The sequence below is a fragment of the Mesoplodon bidens genome (assembly GCF_964165515.1).
Source record: "Mesoplodon bidens genome assembly, chromosome: 18".
Taxonomy (NCBI): Eukaryota; Metazoa; Chordata; class Mammalia; order Artiodactyla; family Ziphiidae; genus Mesoplodon; species Mesoplodon bidens.
Window position 1 is genome coordinate 27,418,244 of NC_138175.1, and position 22,119 is coordinate 27,440,362.

At 47.3% G+C, this 22,119-nt stretch overlaps 1 long non-coding RNA gene and 1 pseudogene across 2 annotated transcripts in view; one reads left to right on the top strand and one right to left on the bottom strand.

Annotated features, from left to right (window-relative positions):
- LOC308606258 overlaps positions 1-21,808 on the bottom strand; it is a 34,605-nt gene extending 12,797 nt beyond the window's left edge. Inside the window, exons 1-2 of the long non-coding RNA XR_014013789.1 lie at positions 21,688-21,808; positions 5,839-5,951 (exon numbers count right to left, since the gene is read on the bottom strand). This is a non-coding gene — a long non-coding RNA (uncharacterized lncRNA). The remainder of the gene's footprint in view (positions 1-5,838; positions 5,952-21,687) is intronic.
- Positions 6,113-15,294, top strand: LOC308606513 (annotated as a pseudogene). Its single transcript has 6 exons — positions 6,113-6,156; positions 6,418-6,552; positions 10,980-11,130; positions 13,371-13,428; positions 14,473-14,537; positions 15,091-15,294. The product of its transcript is annotated as an uncharacterized misc_RNA (transcript).
- Positions 21,809-22,119: the final 311 nt, after the last annotated feature.

The following is a 22,119-nucleotide window of genomic DNA, read 5'->3' on the forward strand; positions in this document are numbered from 1 at the left end:
TAATGAGGCGATGATTGGGGGGCTCCTGGATAACTTCAGGATTGGTGCAGGTCACCAGAAAGACCACACGCCATGATCAGAAGCTCGGAACTTTCAGCCCCAGCCCCCCAACCTCTGGGAAGGGGAGAGGAGCTGGAGATTGAGTTAATAATCAATCATGCCTATGTGATGAAGCCCCCATAGAAATCCTAGCACTACATGGTTGGAAGAGATTCCGAGTTGGTGGACACATCCACATGCCAGTAGGGTGGTACATCCTGACTCCACGGGGACAGATGCTCCTACACGTGGGACCCTTCTGGACCTCATCCTATGTACCTCTTCATCCTGGCCATTCATCTGTACCTTTTACAATATCTTTTACAATAAACCAGTCAACGTAAGTAAATGTTTCCCTGAGTTCTGTAAGTCATTCTAGCAAACTACTGACCTCTGAGGTGGGAGTCATGGGAACCCCAATTTATAGCTGGTCACCAGGTCCAAGTTGGGGGAGCTAGACCCACCCCTCCAAGAGAGAAGTGACAAAGAATTTGTGGCCACCTTTATCTACCACATAATCTGGAAAATATACATAAATACTTAGCTCAAAGGGTTGTTACAAAAATTATATTGGATTTATAAAAAATGCCATTTCTGGGCTTCCCTGGTGGCGCAGTGGTTGAGAGTCCGCCTGCCGATGCAGGGGACGTGGGTTCATGCCCCGGTCTGGGAAGATCCCACATGCCACGGAGCAGCTGGGCCCGTGAGCCATGGCCACTGAGCCTGCGCATCCGGAGGCTGTGCTCCGCAACGGGAGAGGTCACAACAGTGAGAGGCCCGCATACTGCAAAAAAAAAAAAAAAAAAAAAAAGCCTTACTGAGGAATAAACAAATGTTTTATTATCGTAATTCTTTTAAAAAGGTCATATTTAGCATTAGAGGGTGCCTTTTTCTTTTTCTTTTTTTTTTTTTTTTGCCCCATAGCTTACAGAATCTCAGTTCCCCGACCAGGGATTGAACCCAGGCAATGGCAGTGAAAGCCTGGAATCCTAACCACTAGGCCACCAGGGAACTCCCAGAGGGTACTTTAAATTAATAAAGATAGAATTCTTCACTTAGAAGAGTTCACCTCAAGTCTCTCTAAATAGCAAACTCTTCCTGGAAAAGAGGACTTGGGTCATGTGTCATTTCACTGACATCCTACTAGCTAGAACTGCACCATTCATACTCACTGAGGTGTCTTTTGAAGGCCCAACGTGGAGAAAGAGGCTCTTGCTGGGAACGTTACCAGCTCCATCTCCTGGAGGGGCAGTGGTTGGAGCAGGGGCCAACTAAGACGAGATGACCTCCCCTGGGCTTGGCTCTTAATGCCCAAAAATGAGATTGGGGGAATGAGGAGGTGCGTCCATGGGCCACTTGTTAGTTTATTCTCAGTGAGATAGATTCTGTGGTCCCTCCCAGCTCTGGCAGATTATATTGTCCTCAGCCTTTTCCTCCTCAACCCCTTATCCATGGGTTGTAAATAGAACCCACTGTGTGCTTATCTTTTAAAAAGAAGGAGGAGAAGGAGAAGAAAGAAGAGGAAGAAAGAAAAGAAAGGAAGGAGAGAGAGGAGAAAAAAGGAAAGGAAAAAAGGAAGAAGAATTTTTAAATTACTTTTGAGCTCCTAAAACCTTTGGAATTTCCTAAGTGATTTAAAGTGTCTTTTGTTATGTTAATGAGATGATGTTCGGATTGCCCTAAGGTTGGGGGCTGGTTGCCAGGAAACCAACTGTGTTATTAGAAGGTTGGAACTTTCAGGGAGGGGAGAGGGACTGGAGGTTGAATCTGCAGCCTAATGGGCAATGCCTTACTCAACCATGCCGATGAAAAAAAGCCTCTATAAAAACCCAGAGGATGGGCTTCCCTGGTGGCGCAGTGGTTGAGAGTCCGCCTGCTGATACAGGGGACGCGGGTTCGTGCCCCAGTCCGGGAAGATCCCACATGCCGCGGAGCGGCTGGGCCCGTGAGCCATGGCCGCTGATCCTGCGTTCTAGAGCCTGCGAGCCACAACCACTGAAGCCCGTGCGCCTAGAGCCAGTGCTCTGCAGAGGCAGAAGCCACTGCAACGAAAAGCTCACGCACAGCAACCAGCAACGGAGAGTAGCCCCCGCTCGCCACAACTAGAGAAAGTGCACGTGCAGCAACGAAGACCCAACACAGGCAAAAAAAAAAAAAAAAAAAAGAAATTTTAAATTAAGAGCAATGACAGAAATCTGGATGTCCCACTTCTCTGAGAAATTGGCATGTCTAGCAACACTGTCCTCAATCCTGTTTGGAAACCACCAGCTAGAGTTGGATTTCAGTATAGTTCCAACCTGGCAGCTTCTTTCATATATGTTCCTTGCCTGGCACCTGGGGATATCTGGGTTTTGGAGCCCTGCAATTAACCTTGAACCAAATCAGCCAATCCCAGCCCACCCAGGTGCTACCCTGCAACCCAGCATCCGCCCTGAGGTTCTGAAATGCCAGCGACTGAGCAGGTGCCAGCATCAGAGCCAGCTGTCCTGCCAGCACCAGAACCACCTGTCCTACCAGCCTCTGCCCAGAAGCTCAGGCTGACAAAGGGACTGGGACTGGCCAGGAACACTAGCCAGGACTGTGTAGGGAAAGAAGTGAGAAAGATGTAGCCTCCCAGCTATACCATAAACTTTGGCTGTTCTCGGACCCCAACATCCTCCCTGCTTGTCTGGCTGCTTATGGTTAACAGAAGGCCAGGGAGACGCTGACTCTGCCTTCTTTTGAAACAAGCCCCTGGGGCACCATGCATATTAGTATAAGGGAGGCTTCTGGGTGCTATGTTATTATGCTGGACCTCAAGGAACCAGAACCAGCAACCAACCATTCTGCTTAACTGAATTCCTGATTAACATGTATATCCCTAACCTGTATATCCTTGATGTTTAAAATTAAAAATTCCCAAATGTGTTAGGAATCCTTTCTTCTTTAGCAAAGAACATCTCATAAATACAATATATCTGAATCTTTCTTTGGGGACTTAAGGTCTGCCAGAGAGCTTCTTTACTACCTTCTCTTCTTCCTTCCTTTCCTCCACAAGTTGTTTTTAAGCATCTATGATGTGTCACTCCCTGTTTAGGCTTGAGGACAGAGAGGTGCAGATAGCTGGCTGGAGTGGGTATTAACTAAAGAATATTTCTGAGAGGCCACCACTGGTGGCCCAGTGGTTAAGACTCCATGCTCCCAATAAAGGGGGCTCGGGTTCAATCCCTGGTCAGGGAACTAGATCCTGCATGCAGCAACTAAAGATCCTGCACGCTGCAAAGAAGGTCCTGCGTGCCACAACTAAGACCTGGTGCAACCAAATAAATAAATACTAAAAAAAAAAGAATATTCCTGAGAAATTGCCTTCATAGACTAAATTCTGAATCCTACTCTGTTTCCTGTGGATTTTTTTTTTTTTTTTACTATTCTGAGTAGAAAGCTCAGGAAAAAAAAAATCAACCTAATTGTGAGCTCTGGGTAGCCAAGTTCAAATCAATCAAGGTTTAACTGTGCAGGGCTGGGGCACGGGGAGACCCCAGATAATCAGAAGAGGGCACAGGGCTGGAATTGGAGAGGTCTGAATTTGAGTCCTGGTTTTACCATATTCAGTTGGTAGGGTCTTATATTCCCAAACTTTATTGAGCATTTACTATGCACTTGGCACTGTGTTCAACACATCCCATGCATTATCTCACTTGATAAGTGAACTCTAAAGTCACTGCCTAAGAAATCACAGGAGAGGCACTTTACCTCCCTGAACCTGAATTTCTACATCTGCAAAATGGAAACAAAAATAGCATCTGACAGGTTTGTTGTGTGGATTAAGTGAGCTCAGTGTTGGAAAGTCCTCAGCACTGGGCCTGGGCCAGGGTGTGTGCACAGCAAGTGTGGCAGCCAGGACAGGCCGCTCCAAATGTATCCTGCCAAGGTGCTCTGCTGGGTAGTCAGGTTTGGGTTTTGATTCTTTCTTTCTTTATTAAAATCTTGACCCCCTTCTTCTTCTTCTTTTTTTTTTTTTTTTGTCATTTTAAAGGGACTTTACGCTCCAGTTTGGCTGGGCTTCACTGCTTTTATTGAATCCCAGACACAGCTGCTCCCAGCCTATGAGGATCTTGCCTGCCAGGAGCTAAAACCTAACTTCACACAGTTTAATTAAGATGATAGACGACTGGAAATTCCCTGGAGGTCCAGGGGTTAGGGCTCCACGTTTCCACTGCAGAGGGCACAGGTTCCATCCCTGGTCTGGGAAATAAGATCCCACAAACCACTTGGCGTGGCCAAAAAATAATAATAATAAAATTAAATTAAATCAAAAAAGAAAAAGAAATCTTCCAAGGCCCAGCCCAGTGCTACATGAGCGCTTCATCTCTTCACTGCTTGCCTGCCCTCAACAGGGTACAGGCAGTAAGGAAAGTCACTGTTAGTCCAAACAATGATTTGCTGTGCATCCCCACGCAGGTTTCTTTCCCTCTCAGGGCCTCAGGATTCCTTCCTTTATAGTGGGAGGGTTTGCAGCACATGACTGCTGAGGTCCTTCTGACTCGGGAACCCTGTGGTTCCAGCTGGAGTTTGCCACTAACTGTCCTGCAAACCCCTCCCAACCCCCAAGCCATCACATATGGCCGACGGGGCGGAAGACAGGCCAGGAATCAACGGCAAGAAATGGGGCAGCGTGAGCCCTCAGTGAGGACTCCAGAAAACAGAGGGAAGCCAACCTTTCCACGCCAACACAGGGGTCCTGTCGGGGGGAAGAGGAAGGAAGGTCCACTTCCAAGCAGCTGGGCCATTTCCTGGCTACAGGGTCTGCCACATCATTTGTGGGACCCTCGTGCAAAAGTTATTAAGAATTCAAGACAGGGACAGCAGAAGTCAACCAAGAGTGGGGACCTCCTAAACAGAAAGCCCTGTGAGACTGCACAGGCCACAGGTCCATGAAGCTGGCCTGCCTGGAAACCCTGGGACATGGTGCCAGATCACTTTCTCTTTCTCTTGCAGGTTTGTGGACTCCCAGGGGAATCCCTCACCGGACCATCTGATGCGCGAGCTGAACGGCAGTCTGGGCTGGAGTTCCACTGAGGGAATTCTGGCTGAGATGGGCCCGGCTGGGTGAGGCAGGGCCTTCCTGGGAGCAGTGCTGGGGGGCGCGGCAGGAGGGATGAAGCCCACCTGGTCTACTTTTTCCTTGATGATCTAAGCCAGAGCTATAGTGAAGTTCCCTAAGGAGCCCTGCTCGATCGAGTGCCAGGTGGTGAGGGTTGGAGAATTAGACTCAGGCCTTCAGAGCCAGAAACTCTGGGAGAGCAACAGAACAGCCCGCAGCTCAATGTGGTGGAAAGAACGCTGGACTTAGATTCAGGAGGCATGAACTGTAGTTGGTGTCACCTTGGGCCGGTCACTCCCCCTCTCTGAGTCCCAGTATTTTCACCGATCGATTGCCTTATGGACTTTTTAGCATCAGGTGAGTAAAATTCCATGGAAAGCAAACCATCCTGAGCATGACTCAGGTGCAGGGTCAGTTCACATGTTGCGATAAGACAGAGGTGGTTCAAGCCCCATCTCCAACACCTCCCAGCTGTGGGAACTTGGACGAGTTACTTAACCTCTCTCTGCAGGCCTCAGTGAAAGGGATGACAATAATATTAGTATTGTGAAGATTTAGATCATTTAGGAGAAGTTTAGCATAATATGTGCCTTGGAAACAGACTGACTAGTTCAAATGTGGGCTCTGCCATATACTAGCTATATGGCTTTAGGTAAATAAACTTGGTTGGGCCTCAGTTTTCTCATCTGAGAAATGGGAATAATAAAAGAACTTACTTCATGAGAATTCCCTGGCGGTCCAGTGGTTAAGACTCCACGCTTTCACTGCTGAAGGCCTTGGATCAGTCCCTGGTCAGGGAACTAGAATCCTGCAAGCTGTGCAGTGCGGCCTAAAAAAAAAAAAGAACCTACTTCAAAGGTTGCTGTGAGGAATAGGAGTAATTCCCATAGAGTACTTAGCACAGTAGCTGGCAGACAAGTTGTCTCTCGACAAAAGGGAACAGAGAACAGGGGCAGCAAGGAGCAGATTTGGGGTTCAGGAAGAAGCTCCATGGCAAAGTTTGGCCTTAAATGGGAATACCCTCTGTTACTCAGGTGGTGAAAGGATTCTCTCTAGGGAAGCTTTGGAGAGGCTAGAAGAAAGAGGGCTTCCCTAGCCTCTCCTGTGGAATGCCAAGCTAGGGGATGCCCTGGAGCCACCTACTCCTGGACTGGAGCATCCACCTATGCCCCTCTCTGGCTGCCATCTTGTTAGGAGGCATGGGCAAGAGCCCCACGACCACTGCGTTCAGCCCTACGGGTGCCCTTGGCCCCTGCAGCCCAAAGGACACCCACACATCTCCCTCCGCCCTACAGAGGGAATGCTAACCGATCCCTCTACACGAACCCACACAGCTGGAACCTGGTGGCCAGTGTCCTGGACCTGGAGTCCCCGCTGGTGTGGGTTCCTCCTACTCTCTCAGCCAGAACTACCAGACCAATGACCAACAGGTGGGTGGCTGCACTACTCAAGGTGGGGACAGAGAAGACGGAAGGAAAGGGAAGGAAAGGAAGAAGGGCAAGAAGGCTAGACGGAGGTAGAGGGAGGACAAGAGGACGGGAGCTGGAGGAAGAAAGGAAATGCCTTCTGTCTCAGACAAGAGGCTGCAAACTGTGGCCTGTGAGCTGCAGCCATTCAGCCCGTGGACATCTTTTCCTTGCCCTGACTATTAGAGGGAAGAAAACTTGAATTTTGGTTGCCACCGTTTACACAATTGAGAGATTTCACTTAAAAATTCAGACTTGTGACTTCTGTTGAAAAGTCAACTCTGAGCCTGCATTTGCTCTTAGTAACACCCTTCTGGAGCTGAGGCGCAGCAAGGGTGAGTGGCTGTAGAAGACCCTGTGCTCTCCAGTTTACCACTGTCCCCACCAGGCCCTGTTGCCTGATACCCGTCTGCTTCACCCATTCATGTTTTCTGCCTAGTTCCTGCAGGCAGTAGGTTTGTGGCCCCTGCTTTTTTTTTTTTTTTTTTGCAGTACACCGGCCTCTCACTGTTGTGGCCTCTCCCATTGCAGAGCACAGGCTCCGGATGCGCAGGCTCAGCGGCCATGGCTCACGGGCCCAGCCGCTCCACAGCACGCGGGATCCTCCCGGACCAGGGCACGAACCCGTGTCCCCCGCATCGGCAGCCGGACTCTTAACCACTGCGCCACCAGGGAAGCCCTGGCCCCTGCTTTTGAATCAAAGAATGTCAAACCTCACCCTGGGGGCTGATAGAGAAAGGATAATAATTCCTCCCTCCTGTATACAGGGCAAGCTGGACAGTGTCGTGGTTAAGAGTCAGACTGCCAGGTTCAAATCCCAGTTCTGCCATTTCCCAGCTATCTGACCTTGGGCAAGTTCCTTTAAATATCCTGTGCCTCAGTTTCCTCATCTGTGACATGGGATGCTAATAACAGTACCTATCCCACAGGGTCATGCAAAAGATTAAGGAAGTGAATACACACAAATGACTAGAATATTGAAAACACTCAGTGTCAGCTATCATTATCATCATCCCCGAGGCTGTCGCAGAGATGAGACTGTATACAAAGAGATACTTTGTGAGCCTCTGGGAACTGAACCAAGATGAAGGATTTATCAGCTGGGCCAGAGGAAGCCTGAGCCAGCTTTGAAGCAGGTGGTGACCAGGCAGCTGACTCTGCAAGCTACTCTTTGTGTGACCGTGGGCAAGTCACTCAACTTTCCTGAACCTGAGTTTCCCCACCTATGAATTTAAGGAGCCAGACAAAATGATCTCTGGACCCTCATTTTCTTTTCTTTTTTTTTCTTTCTTTCTTTTTTTTTTTTTCGGTCATACACACGGCTTGTGGGATCTTAGTTCCCCGACCAGGGATTGAACCTGGGCTCTGGCAGTGAAAGTGCAGAGTCCTAACCACTGGATCTCCAGGGAATTCCCTGGACCTTCATTTTCTAATCTGAAATTGAATGCAATAATCTTCTTCTTAGTAATTTACTGTGTGCCAGGTACAGTGCTACACATAGGGGAAACAGCAGTGAAGGAGGTGGTCCAGTCCCTCCTTATGGAGCTTACAGTCTAGGGCAGAAGCAGACATCAAACTAGTCATTACAAGTGTGAGGAACATGGCAAAAGAGGAGCTAGAGGGGATGGGGAAGCACAGAGCAGGGAGATGTACATCACCCTTGGCCTCAGGGAACAAAGCCCAGTGATTGTGGAGGAAAAGAGTCTACTCACAGAGTGTGAGCAGGGACCAAAGGCTTGGAGACAGGGAAAGCTGATGCCTGAGAGGCTGGAGCATTATGTTTAAGAGGGAGGGTGACAGGAACTTCCCTGATGGTCTAGTGGTTAAGATTCCACGCTTCCAATGCAGGGGGCGCAGGTTCGATCCCTGGTCAGGGAACTAAGCATGTCGCACGGTGTGGCCAAAAGATAAAAACAAAACAAAAAAAAACCCCAAAATAGAGGGAGAATCGGGCTGGTGAGCTGTGCAGGGCCTGACTACCGAAAGTCTCATAAGTCCCATTAGGGTTAAGGGTGATAGGAAGCTCTGAAGAGTGTGAAGCCCTGGACTGCCTGGATCAGACCAGCTCTGCCATGTTAAAGAGAAAGGGAGAATGGACCAGAGTGGGTAAGAGGGGAGCTCAGGGAGACCAGCAAAATATGCAAATGAGTATATGATCTCTTCTCACCTGTTCTCACCCTCCACAACAAGAGAAGCTAACGCAATGAGGAGCACATGCACCGCAAGGAAGAGTAGCCCCTGCTCACAGCAACTAGAGAAAGCCTGTGCGCAGCAACGAAGACCCAAGGCAGTCAAAAATAAAATAAATAAATTTATATACATATAAAAAAAGATAACTAAGTCCTGGGGATGTAATGTACAGCATGGTGATTATAATTAATAGTGTTCTGTATATTTGAAAGTTGCTAGGAGAGTAATCTTAAAAGTTCTCATCACGGGCTTCCCTGGTGGCACAGTGGTTAAGAATCCACCTGCCAATGCAGGGGACACGGGTTCGAGCGCTGGTCCGGGAAGATCCCAGATGCCGCGGAGCAACTAAGCCCGTGGGCCACAACTACTAGAGCCCACGCAACTAGAGCCCATGCTCCGCAACAAGAGAAGCCACTGCAATGAGAAGCCTGCGTACCACAACGAAGAGTAGCCCCCCCCCGCTCTGCAACTACAGAAAGACCACAAGAAGCAACGAAGACCCAATGCAGCCAAAAATAAATAAATAATTACTTAAAAAAAAAAGTTCTCGTCACAAGGAAAAAAACTGTAACTATGTGAGGTGATGAATATTATCTAACCTTATTGTGGTAATCATTTTGCAATATATACATATGTCAAACCATTATGGTGTATACCTTAAACTAATACAATGTTATGTGTCAATTATATCTCAATAAAACCAGAAAAAATGTAAATACATAAAAAATAAAATTTAAAACTTTTTTTTTCTTGTTTCTCATTGCTTTTAACTTGCAAATACAATATACTGTCCTCATTTTAAAAATTCAGGTAATATTTCCTCCCTATTTTACAGGAAAACAAACTACCCCAACACCTTCCAGGCAGTAAGGGGCAGACTGTGGACTAGAATTCGGGTTTTTTGTGTCCAAGGACAGGGTTTCTCCCCTGGGCTGTGTGGTCTCCCCATAGGGTCTCCAACTTTGCCCCCTAGCCTGCCCTAATCCGGAAGAAACCTACAAAGGCCTTGGCAAAACACTTAGCAGATAGGCCCTGATCCACATCAGAGATAACATTTTCTCTGACACAGGAGATAGGACTGTCCCCAATTCGTCCCACAGTATTTGCTGTCACACCACTCCTGTCTCTTCCTCCCAAGAGGGTGCATATCTGAATGCAAATGATGCAAATCTGAGCGCAAACTTCAGCACTCTATGATTTTTTTAAACCAAATAAACAGCAGGAGGTCTCACAGGGAATGATGACAACTCTGAGGGGATGACCTTCCCAGAGCAGTGTTTCTGCCTCTGCTCCTGGGGCTGGTGCTGGGCCCTCAAGGTTCTGATTAGCCATCGCTAGAATGCAAAATGGCAAATGCCTCACATTTTCCTTTGACCCTTAACAAAGGGTTATTGTGCACAGGTAGCAATCACGGCTCACCAGATTCTGATTTTCAAATTAGATTACTGGGGGGCTTCCCTGGTGGCGCAGTGGTTGAGAGTCCGCCTGCCGATGCAGGGGACACGGGTTCGTGCCCCGGTCCGGGAAGATCCCACATGCCGCGGAGCGGCTGGGCCCGTGAGCCATGGCCGCTAAGCCTGCGCGTCCGGAGCCTGTGCTCCACAACGGGAGAGACCACAACAGTGAGAGGCCCGCGTACCGCAAAAAAAAAAAAAAAAAAAAATTAGATTACTGGGCAACCTAACTCCAGATTTCTGCCAAGGCTTTGCCTGCCATGCAGCCTTGCAAAGTTCCTGCTGTGCATGCCCACGTGGAGATAGTGGAATACCACTAGGAGTAGGAATGGGTGAGATAAGAGGACCACAGAGCCTTTGGTCCTATGTAAATGGGGTCAAAACTTAAAAAAAAAAAACTTTAACTTAAAAAAAACTTAAAAGAAAAATTGTGAACCCTGGCCTCTAGAGCATAGTCCAGCCCCCTGACTTTGTGGATAGCTTACAATTGGTAGCTCTCTCCCACGAGGAGGGGAGCAGCAGTGCCCTCAGCTCCCCGTGGTATGGCATGGATGTGTCCCCCGGGGTCAGCTCCAAGACTGCCTCCCGACCCAAGAGGCCAGAGGGCACAGGCTCAGTCCCTCATGCTTTGCTGGCCGTTTTCACCATGTTAGGTGTCCCAGTCAACAGACCCTGTGCCTGAAAGAGTAGCAAATTGTGTTTTTACCCTCAACCCTGGAAAGTCCTTGGACTGATTCCTCTCTGCAGGTCCTGGAAGCTTATGGTATGATTCAGGGCATTGCCCTCAACATCTGCAACCTCTACTCACCCTGCTGAGGGGCACATGGCTACCAGGGGCCTTAACGCTGTTGACACGAGCAACCTCTTCTGAAGATACCAGGTCAACGTGGCCACCCCAGTAACTGGTTGGTGAGGTGGGATGGGAGACAGTGATTGCTGTGCCCTGTAGTCTGGAGATAATTATTAGAGGTAATGCTTCTCTCCACCTTTGCAACTAGTCCAATCCACCATCATCTCTTTTTTTTTTTTTCATGTTCTTTCTTACTTTATTCTTTCTGACAGAGTTTTGAAAAGAATCTTGCTCCAGAAGAATGTTTTTCCCCCTTGGATCTTTTTTTAACAAAATCCAAGAACAGAACGAAGAACTTGGACTGATTATTATCATTATTATTTTTTTTAACATCTTTATTGGAGTATAATTGCTTTACTATGGTGTGTTAGTTTCTGCTTTATAACAAGGTGAATCAGTTATACATATAAAAATATGGAATGCTTCACGAATTTGCGGGTCATCCCTGCGCAGGGACCATGCTAATCTTCTCTGTATCGTTCCGATTTTAGTATATGTGCTGCCGAAGCGAGCACCACCATCATCTCTTGCCTGGACTATTACATCCTTCTAATTTGAAGATTCCTGCTGCCCCCCACCCCTTTGCTCTCCTGTAGTCTTCTTCTTGCAGTAACCTTTTAAAACTAAGGTCAGCTCACATCCTCAGCTGAAAATCTTCTGTAGCTTCTCTTCTTGCTAGGATGAAAGCCGAAGTCCTCACCTACCATGGCTGACAGGGCCCCACAATTCTGGCTCCTCTCTGACCTCTTTTTCTGCTACTCCTCCTCTCCCACTGCTCAGCCTCAGCTACAGACTCACCAAGCTTCAGCCTCGGGGACTTTGTATTTTCTGGTCTCCTGCCTGGAACCCTCCGCCACCAGATGGCTGTGTGGTTTCGTCCCTCACTTCTTTCGGGTCTCTGCTCAGATCCTTTATCAGAGAGGCCTCCCCAACTTTCCCACCTCTGTCACTCCAGCCCCTTATTCTGCTCCATTTCTTTTCATAGCACTTAGATTGCTCAACATTATTTCCTTAGTATTATTGTTTATCACAACCCCCTGTTTAAATGCAAGATCAATGACTGCAGGAACTTTGCTTTTTTGCTGCTATATTCCCAACACCTGGCACATAGGAGGCACTTAAAAACTATTTGTTGGGGGGACTTCCCTGGTGGCACAGTGGTTAAGAATCCGCCTGCCAACTCAGGGGACACGAGTTCAATCCCTGCAACTAAGCCCATGTGCCACAACTACTGAGCCTGCACTCTAGAGCCTGTGAGCCACAACTACTGAAGCCTGCACACCTAGAGCCCGTGCTCTGCAACAAGAGAAGCCACCACAATAAGAAAACGGTGCACCGCAACAAAGAGTAGCCCCCGCTTGCCACAACTACAGAAAGCCCGTGTGTACAGACGAAGACCAATGCAACCAAAAATAATAAATAAATAAATAAAATTGATTCTTTAAAAAACAAAACAAAACAAAACAAAACAATTTGTTGGGGACTTCCCTGGTGGCGCAGTGGATAAAACTCAACGCTCTCAATGCAGGGGGCCTGGGTTCGATCCCTGGTCAAGGAACTAGATCCCACATGCACGCTGCAACTAAGAGTTCGCATGCCACAACTAAGGAGCCCTGGAGCCACAACTAAGGAGCCTGCCTGCTGCAAGTAAGACCCAGTGTAACCAAATAAATAGATAAATATTAAAAAAAAAAAAAAAGCTTACCTAGGGCAGCCTTGGACTGTGGACAGCATGGCCTGAGCCTGAAAGAGATCAGAATGTGGGGTGCTCAGGATGGTGGGAATGGGGGGACAGGCAGCACTTCCCCAGGGTCCCCTGACCAGAACAGGTGTGTCCTTGGAATCCTTACTTCTTGGGACTATCACGTGGTGATGGTAAGAGAGGAAGACGTGCAAAGTGGCCTGGCTGCCCCTCCTCTCTCTATCCTGCCTTCTCCAGGTAACTCTCCCTGACAACTCCCATTTGGAGTACAGGGTGGACCAGGGGCTGCTGTGGAAGTCAGAACAGTTCCAGACAGAAAGGACTTTGAGATCATCTAGGCCAACTCTTCTGTTTTACAGAAGAGGATTCTAGAGAGAGAGAAGGACTTAGTCTGCATGGGAAGGGGATGAGCAGAATTACAGAAGGGGCTCAGGGCTGTAGAGCATAGGACGAGCTTGTGGGATCCCAAAATAGCATGTCTATGAGGTTCACCAAGTATTGGGGGACTGGCATGGAAAACGGGATGGTGGGAGGGAATATCTGAGGCTTTCAACCCCATAACCCCTTCTACACTCTCTGCTTCCAGCCTCCTGACGGCCCCATCTCTGGGGTGCCTAAATGTATCCAGGCTGTACCACATACCTGTAGCTGAGCCACAACCTCAACTCCCTCCCTGACTGGGAACTGTGCAGGTAAGCCCGAGGAGATCTAGCAGCCACTGGTAGAGGCACGAGAGCATGGATATGACCTCCCAAGATTGGGGGGCCTTCTTGGGGAGTGGTAGGGCAGAGATAGCTGACACTAAGATGCAGGGTAGGGCAGGCTATTGGTTCACTACTAGTATCCCAGCACCTGTAATAGTGCCTGGAACGTGTGGTGCTCCAAGGACAATGGTGTTTCAAGGACAAAGGACAACCCTGCCTGAAAAAGTTTCAGCGTTACACATCCTACTGGACTCTGATCACCATGTTGCGATGGGTACAAAATTCCTGAGCCCACCTGGGCTACGAGACCTGTTCCTCTCTCGTCCCAAATAAGGAAAGGCATCTGTCCCGTCCCACTCCCACTCTAAAGAAGGAAGGTATATGTGCCTCGACCAATCAGAAAACAAAAATTTCACCTCGGACCATTTCTTTGTTCTAGGGTTATAAAAACTGACTAATAGCACATGTGCGGGGTTGGCTCTCCCAGACTACTAGGAAGTCGGCCTGCTGTTCTGGCAGTGACCATTCCCTCTAATAAATTCTAACCTCTTTACATTCTGCTTTGTGTCTGGAAATTATTTTCCAACCCGCATTCGGACCACGACAGAATACAATAAACACTCAAATATTTGTTGAAAGAAGAAATGGATGAGGGAGAGGCACCTGTTGCAATTGGAAGAAGATGGGATGGAGGTGGGGGTCCTAGAGCCCAGGCACAGGGTGTGGGAAAGAATCGTCATCCTGGGAGAGTGGATAGGCCCATATCTACGGGCAAGTTTTTGCTGATTAAGAGACAAGGTTGAAAAGGGGCTCCAGGAATCCCTGTTCCCAGTTTCCCGGAGTAGACGCCGGCTGTCTGGACATCCTCAGCTGATTCTGCCTGCAGCACTCAGGTTTGCCCTCAGTACCAGAGGCAGTATATGGACATGGTCCCTTTCCCCTGGGAGCTGCTGCAGAATGACCTCTGAGCCCTTGTCCATAAAGGGGACAGTGACCTGGCTTGCAACTTCGTGGGTGAGGAGACGTCTGTGGAGGCCCTGAAGCAGCCAGTGAGGACGTGATGCCCCAGGGGAAGGGGGGACTCCGGGGGGCCAGGGTTGGGGTGGGATGGCTGCAGCCCTTTCTTCTCCCAGAAGTCAATAGCCAGAGAAAGAGTCACTTCCCAGGCAGCTCTAAGTGGGCGCTGTTGCTGGATACCTTCTGCCTTGGAGAAGAACCCTCAGGAGAAGGAGGAGGAGTGAAGAAGATCAAAGCCCAAGTATTTCAAGAACAAAGAAGACCTTGGCCCTGGAGCTGTCTGAACTTGAACTCCAGGGAGAAGAAATCACAGGGAGGAGAGATAACTTCTTTCCAAAAGAACTTTATTAGCATTTAAATGTGCCCCAATCCCTCTATCTTAAAAAGTACAAACCCTCCTTTGCCCTCCAGCTACAGCTCTCCTCTGCAGCCTGATCCCATCTGGCTTAAGCCCCCTCTCAGCGACAGAAAAGGCTCTCTCGAGGTCACACAGCCCAAGGCCTTGTCAACCTCCTCCCTGCTTGACTGCTCAAACACATTGAGTCCCTCAGTCCTCTGGCTTCTGTGACTTCACTCGGCCTCCAGCAGTCCTCAGGCCTCCTGGGTTGGGCTGTTTGCCAGCATGCTGGAGACTCTTCCCTCCTCAACCAGGAGCCTGAGCACAGCTCTTCTCAGGGCCCGAGGCCTCTGCTCTCTGAAGGCTCCCCCAGGGCAACCAAGCTGGCTTGTCAGTGCCTCCATCAGCAGTTCTGGCTCTCAACGGCCCAGAGCTTTAGGCCACGGGTGTGAATGTGTGAAACACATTCACCTTCAAATTGAACTCACTGTCTCTGCCTCCACACCCGCTCCTCCAGTCTCCCTGCATCAAGGGGCGGAGTTGAGGTGGGGGGAAGGAGGTACCCAAGGGCAGACAATCCTTCACTTTTTCTCCATCACCTTTCACACTCCATCAGTTGCCAAAGCCCGGCACTTTGACCTCCCTCATCTCTCGTGACCCCACTTTGCTCCATTCCCACGGCCACCACCTCCCCTGGACTCCTGCGGTAGCCTCCTGGCTAGTCTCCCAGCAACTTCTCTGGCTGGACACCAGTACTTTCTTCATGCCACAGCCAGTGTGACCTTCAAACAGTGCAAATATTAGCATGTCAGCTGTTCCACCCAACCCTTCAAAGGCTCCCAGAGCCCTTAGGATAAAGGGCTGAGCACAGAGGCTTAAATGGTCCTCTGGTTGCTTCTCTAGGCTCCAAACTTCCTGGTCTTTTAATTCTTCAAAGATGCCAGTATCATCTCTGTGAGGCTTAGCTCTTTGCTGGAATGTTCTCCCTTTCTGCCACTCTGTTTAGAGAACTCCTACTCCCTTTCACATCCTTAGAGAGTCCTTGAATCCCCGGACTGGGTTGCAGGCTCCCCAAAACTCCTTATGTTCCCCATTTGTTAACATTTATCACATTTGTGATTCTTTGACAGTTGGCTTCTCTGCTAGTCTGAGCAGATGATAATGAGCCACATCAACCTGCACAGACACCTGAAGTGCCTATTCTGCTCTGAGCTATGTTCCAGGACACAGCTGTTGTTTAATCAATGATTATCTGTTGAAGAAATGAGGGTTCTGCCCTGGTGGTGGAGGGGTGAGTGTGATGTATTGGGAGGTAAGGCCTTTGGGCGGTGATTAGGTCATAAGGGTGGAACCCTCATGTATGAGATTAATGCTTTTATAAAAGGGACGCCAGAGAACTCCCTTGCTTCTTCCACCATGTGAGGTTACAGCAAGATGTACATCTATGAACAAGGAAGTGGGCTCTCCCCAGACAATGAATCTGCTGATGCCTTTATCTTGGGCTTCCCAGCCTCCAGAACTGTGAGGAATAAATTTCTGTTTTTATAAGCCACTGGGTCTATAGTATTTTGTTATAGCAGCTTGAATGACATTATTCAAAATGCTTTCTTTTTTAGTTGAACCTGGAGTTTGTCCTTTCTTTCACCATCTGTGACTACTCTAAAACCACAGGGCTACAAGGACAAATATGGGCCTATCCTCATCCTCAGGTCAGTGAATGAGGCTAATTAGGCTCAGATTTTTTAGGGGTTGAAATGGGCCTCCGTAGAGATTCCCCAATATTTTATTCCAAAGATGTTTGCTTATTATTTTCCCTATGGGTTCTGAATTTTGGAAGATTTTTGCCTACCAAATGTGATGAGCTAATTAATGATAGCTGCTGTAGCTTCTGGGGTGGGTAGTGTGGGGAAGGACAAATATTTGATTTTCTTATGCTTTTTGAAGTATTGAAAGCTGTTCAGAGGCCCCCAATATATTTGAATTCAGGGATTCTTGGTCATGAAAAGTCCTTTTCAGGCCAGTGTGGGTGGCTGGTAAGCTTACCTTTTGGGGTTCAGGGAGGGGGTACTGTTTTAAGCTACATATCCTGAAAGAATTCCAGCAAAAGTATTTCTCCTGGATCAGCTTCCAGCATTTAGATTATTGACCTATTCATTCTATAGGTAACATATAGGCTTGAATTGTTCACTAATGATGATCTGGTCTGTCCTTTGCTCCTGCAAAGGGTGACTGTAAACATCTTAGAGACAGAGGCCTCTTTTTCTCAGACTTCCAAGACTCTATACTGTATTTGGAAGAGATTAAATGTCTGATGGACTTAATAACCTAGAGAAGGAAGTATGGAATGGTCAAGAGGGATTTGGAAGGGGAGTTCCCTGGTTGGTCCAGTGGTTAGGATTCTGGGTTTTCACTGCTGAGGCCCTGGTTCAATCCCTGGTTGGGGAACTAAGATCCTGCAAGCCAGGAGGTGTGGCTCCCACCACCCTAAAAAAAGAGGAATTTGGAAGACAGTGCTCAACTTATTGCCCCCTCCCACCTTCAGTTCAGGATATCTTGTAAGTTGACCCCTCGAAGATGACAGTAGAGACGGGTTTTAGGTAAACGATGTTAAGTGTAAGCTGGGGGCTGAGGGGCTGAGACAGTGCCCAGAGAAGTCTGTAGTTCTAAACGAGAACTATCTGCCAAGGCAGGGGCCCAGATGGGTGGAGAATGAGAAGTTCAGACTAATGGTCCAGGTTTCAGGCAATCATCTCAAATATCAGGTCTGTTATCAGGGAGGACACAGAAAGTTACGGCAGAGTCATACAGACTCTGTCCAGCTCAGAAGAATTCCATCAATAATCCTAAAGTCCACGAATCTATCTGAAGCCCAGGTAGGATTCTCAGACCTGCTCTAACTTGTTTGCAAGCATGCACTCAGTGCTAAACTAACCATGAACCAGAGGAGATGCTTTGTGGCTTTTCCTTTTTCCTCTTAGCTTCTTCCCTGTTCTCTCATGAAAAGAGACAGAGGGATAAATAACCTTAAAAAAAAGTCAGGAGTTTCCCACACAGTCTTGGGACAAAATCCTGTATTAAAGAGAGAATCTAGGGACTTCCCTGGTGGCACAGTGGGTAAGAATCCACCTGCCAATGCAGGGGACACAGGTTTGATCCCTGGTCTGGGAAGATCCCACATGCCGTGGAGCAACTAAGCCTGTGCACCACAACTACTAAGCCTGCGCTCTAGAGCCCGTGAGCCACAATTACTGAGCCCACGTGCCACAACTACTGAAGCCCACGCACCTAGAGCCTGTGTTCGCCAACAAGAGAAGCCACCACAATGAGAAGCCCGCACACCACAACGAAGAGTGGCCCCCTCGCCACAACTAGAGCGAGCCCGCACGCGGCAACGAAGACCCAATGCAGCCAAAAATAAATAAAATTTAAAAAAAAGGAGAGAGAATCTAAAAATTCAAATGTAAACTCAACTGGAAAACACCAAACTCACAGCAGTATTTTCAGAATCTGTCTCACTCATCTATAGTACCCTATCAGACGATGCATCACATTTTTTGGCTTGGAAAATATCTGATCACTACCAGACCACTGAACATGACAGTTGGGAGATCACCTAGGCACGGGGGTTTCCAAACAAAGGCTTAGAGGATGGTGGCTGGGAATGTAAGCCCTGAAGTCAGAGAGCTTGGGTTTCAAGGCTTGCTTTGCCATTGACTAGGTATGTGACCTTGGGCAAGTGACTCACCTCTCTAAGCTTCAGTTTTATGATCTGTAAAATGGGGTCCCTACCCCACAGGGTCTTGAGGTGTGGATGAGATAAAGCATGTAAAGTTTTACTTTTGGAGTATATTAGTTGATTAATAAACCTATGTGCACAAAAGAATTCCAGGACCACACAGTAAGTCTTTGGCTTCCTAGGAGTCCACAGAACACACTTTGGGAGCCAAATCCAATATCCTCAGAATAGTAAAGAGGGAAAAAGAAGTGCAGGGAGGGAAAACGACTTTCCCAAGGTTACACAGAAAGTTAGGGGCACAGCCTGGTTCTGGGCCTGGGCTTCTGAATTCCTCAATGGGCTTTTTGCAATGTGCCTCCCTGGTCATCCTCCCATCAGGTTAGAGCCACCAAAGTCATACCAAAGCCTGGGTGCCCAGGGAGCCAGAAGGTTTGGAGCTTAGGCATTGCTGATGGTCTGGAAGGAGATCAGAATTTAGATTTAGGCTGTCAGTGAGTTGCTTTGGATAAGACAGTCAAAACTACTGTAAATTGGGAACTCCCTGGTGGTCCAGTGGTTAGGACTCCATGCTTCCACTGCAGGGGGAATGGGTTCGATCCCTCGTTGGAGAACTAAGATCCCGCATGCTGTGCAACGCAGGCAAAACACAACACAACAAAACAAAACTACTGTAAATTGAAGTTACTGACTCTCTGATAAAAATTTGGGACTGAAAAACAAGAACACCAAATAAAAAGGCCTTGTATCTCTTCTTCATTCAAGCACCAAACATTTTATAACAGTTTGTACAGATCTCAATGTCTCAAAGTCCTTTGTCTTCTAGGTATTTTTGCCTCCACCCCAAGTCAATTCAATAAGGCTTTTGTTTCCTAACACTTACATTTCCCTCTCCAGGCTATTTTGGGAAACAATTAAAAGAGTTTGTATAGTTCTTCCAGAGCATGGGAAGCACAGTTAATTGGGGATGAAGGATTGGAAGAAAGCTGAGGAAAGAGGCCAGGTGAGTAATTAATAGCAGGTAAAAATATCCTGTTTCTAAATATGTTTGAACCCCAGAACACATAATTGCTAAGTTACAAGATGATGCAGTGAGTCCTTTGTGAAGGTCTCTAGTAAACTAGTTTGTCTGGGCATGACTTCCAACTATGTCTTTCAGTAAAGTGAAAAAAGTACACTAAGTTATCTCCATTAACCCTTCCAATTTGTAAACATTCTATGAGTCTCTCTCTTTTCTAGCAAGGATAGAAGCCACCCAGAATTCTCGACAACACACAGTTGAAGGACTTTGATCTCCAGGCTATTTATTGTGTGAATCCTGCAAGCACTAGGCTAAGTCCCCAAGGCACATCAAATCCTAGCAGTGGTGTTGGTGTAGCTGGGGGTGAGGATGGGGGGTGGGAGGGCGGCACTGGCAGTGGGCAGAAGGGTCTCCCAGAGCAGCCTCAGTATAAAGACAGGCAGAAGTGGGGAAAGGCAACTCAGCTTTATTTCATTCAACTGACTTTACTTTAGGAGATTTATGTCTGAGACCTGATTTAGTTGTAGAATTACAGAATTGATCTTAGATAGTTGACCTCTATGGGTGTCATTATCTGTCTCCTTTTAAAAAAATTTTATTTTAAATTATACAAATAAAACATGAATACATCCTCTTTGCAAAAAGTTCAAATAATATAGTAATACACAAAACAAAAAGCAAAAGCTCCCTTTACCCTTCCTCATTCCACTCCCCTCCCTGGGGATAACCACTGGTGTCAGTTTGGGGAAAGGGTGTATCTTTTCAAATTTTTTAATGCATTTATTTATATGTAAATACAAATATAGTTATTTTCTCCTACACAAATGGTAACGTACTGATTATACCATCACTTTTTTTGGTTTTTTCTTTTTCTGCACTTAATTTTTAAATTTAACAATAAATCTTTAAATTATTCCATATCAGTACCTATAGACTACCTCACGGTTTTTAAAAACTCTGTAGTATTCCACTGTATGACAGTACCATACACTTATTTATCCTCTTCCCTACTGTGTCCAATCTTTTGGGACTCCATTAACAATGCATTAGTAAATATCTTTATATATTCATCTCTGTCCAAATCTGCAATATTCACCTGTGGAATAAATTCCTAGACACTGGGTCAATGGGTCTGTGCATTTTCAGTTTTGATAAATTTGGCCAAAATTCTGCTATCCATAGAGGTTTTAGCAATTTTATACAGCAACAAGGTATAGAAGGGACTTATTCCTCAACCTTGGTCTGTTTAGGGGGGCTTCCATCACTAATATTATGTTTTAAGTCCATTTCTCCATTTCCTGATTTTTCAACATTTATTTGCTCACATGTCTACCATGTGCCAGGCACTGTGCTAGGTGCTGGGATACAGCTATGAACAGGACTGAAGCAACTCTTGCCCTTGCTGTATGTGGGGTCCCTGGGTATCCTACAGTTGTTTGAAATCACCACTCAGTAAATGTCTGCTGAAAGAGTTTGCCTCCAACCAAGGAATGGGCAGGTGTCAATAAGTATTTCTAGGACGTTAGTGAAATAAGCCAGTCACAAAAAGACAAATTCTTCATGATTCCACCTATATGAGGGGTGTAAAGTAGTCAAACTGTTAGAAAATAGAAGGGTGGTTGTCAAGGACTGGAAGGAGGAGATGGGGAGTTGTTTGATGGGCATACAGTTTCAGTTTTGCAAGATGAAAAAGTTCTAGAGATCAGTTGCACAATAATATGCATATAGTTTTAACACTACTGTGCGGTACACTTAAAAACAGCTCAGATGGTAATTTTTATGCTATGTGTTTTTACCATAATTTTTTTAAAGTATTTTTAGGCACAAAAGGTAGTATGAGAGAGATGGCTAGGAGACAAGCAACCCAGCATGGCCTCAGGACGGGGTGATGAGGATACATTTTTTTCAAAACTTAAAAGAGGCACCAGTCAACACTTCCTTCCACTCCTCCCACACTCAGCTAGGAACACGTGACCACAAAATCTTAAAAAAAATATGTTTCTCTATTCTTTCTCCCGAGAGCAAAGGGCGTAAGTATTCTTTCTGATACCACTTCCAGGGACTAAGCCAAAAAGAGACTGAGCTTCCTACCTCTCTGTAAGGAGTCCCTTCTTCAACAGGCAGAACTAGATGGGAAAGTTCTCTTGACGAAAGGGAGGCAGGCTAGGACCAAACGGGAACCTGGGGGACTACGTTCTCCAGCACGCATTACTCCTCCTAGGGCGCAGTCAGTGACGGAAGAACTCGCACTACTTTTGCGACAGGAACGGGGAGGGGGAACTACATATCCCAGGATGCAAAGCGCCACCACTCTAGTTACAGGCTGGCTTGCTTGCTGGTAGCTGGCGTTCCCCGCCAAATAGACAAGGCGGGCGGGGGTGGGGGGTGGGGAAATGTTTAATATTGGGAAGCCCGGTGGTCTACCAGACTTGACACTTCGAAAGAGGAAGGAGAGTATTGGAAGGCTGTTTTTCCCTCTAACTCAGAGTAGTGCCCGCGCAAGGTGGCGAGGATTTAAGGGCC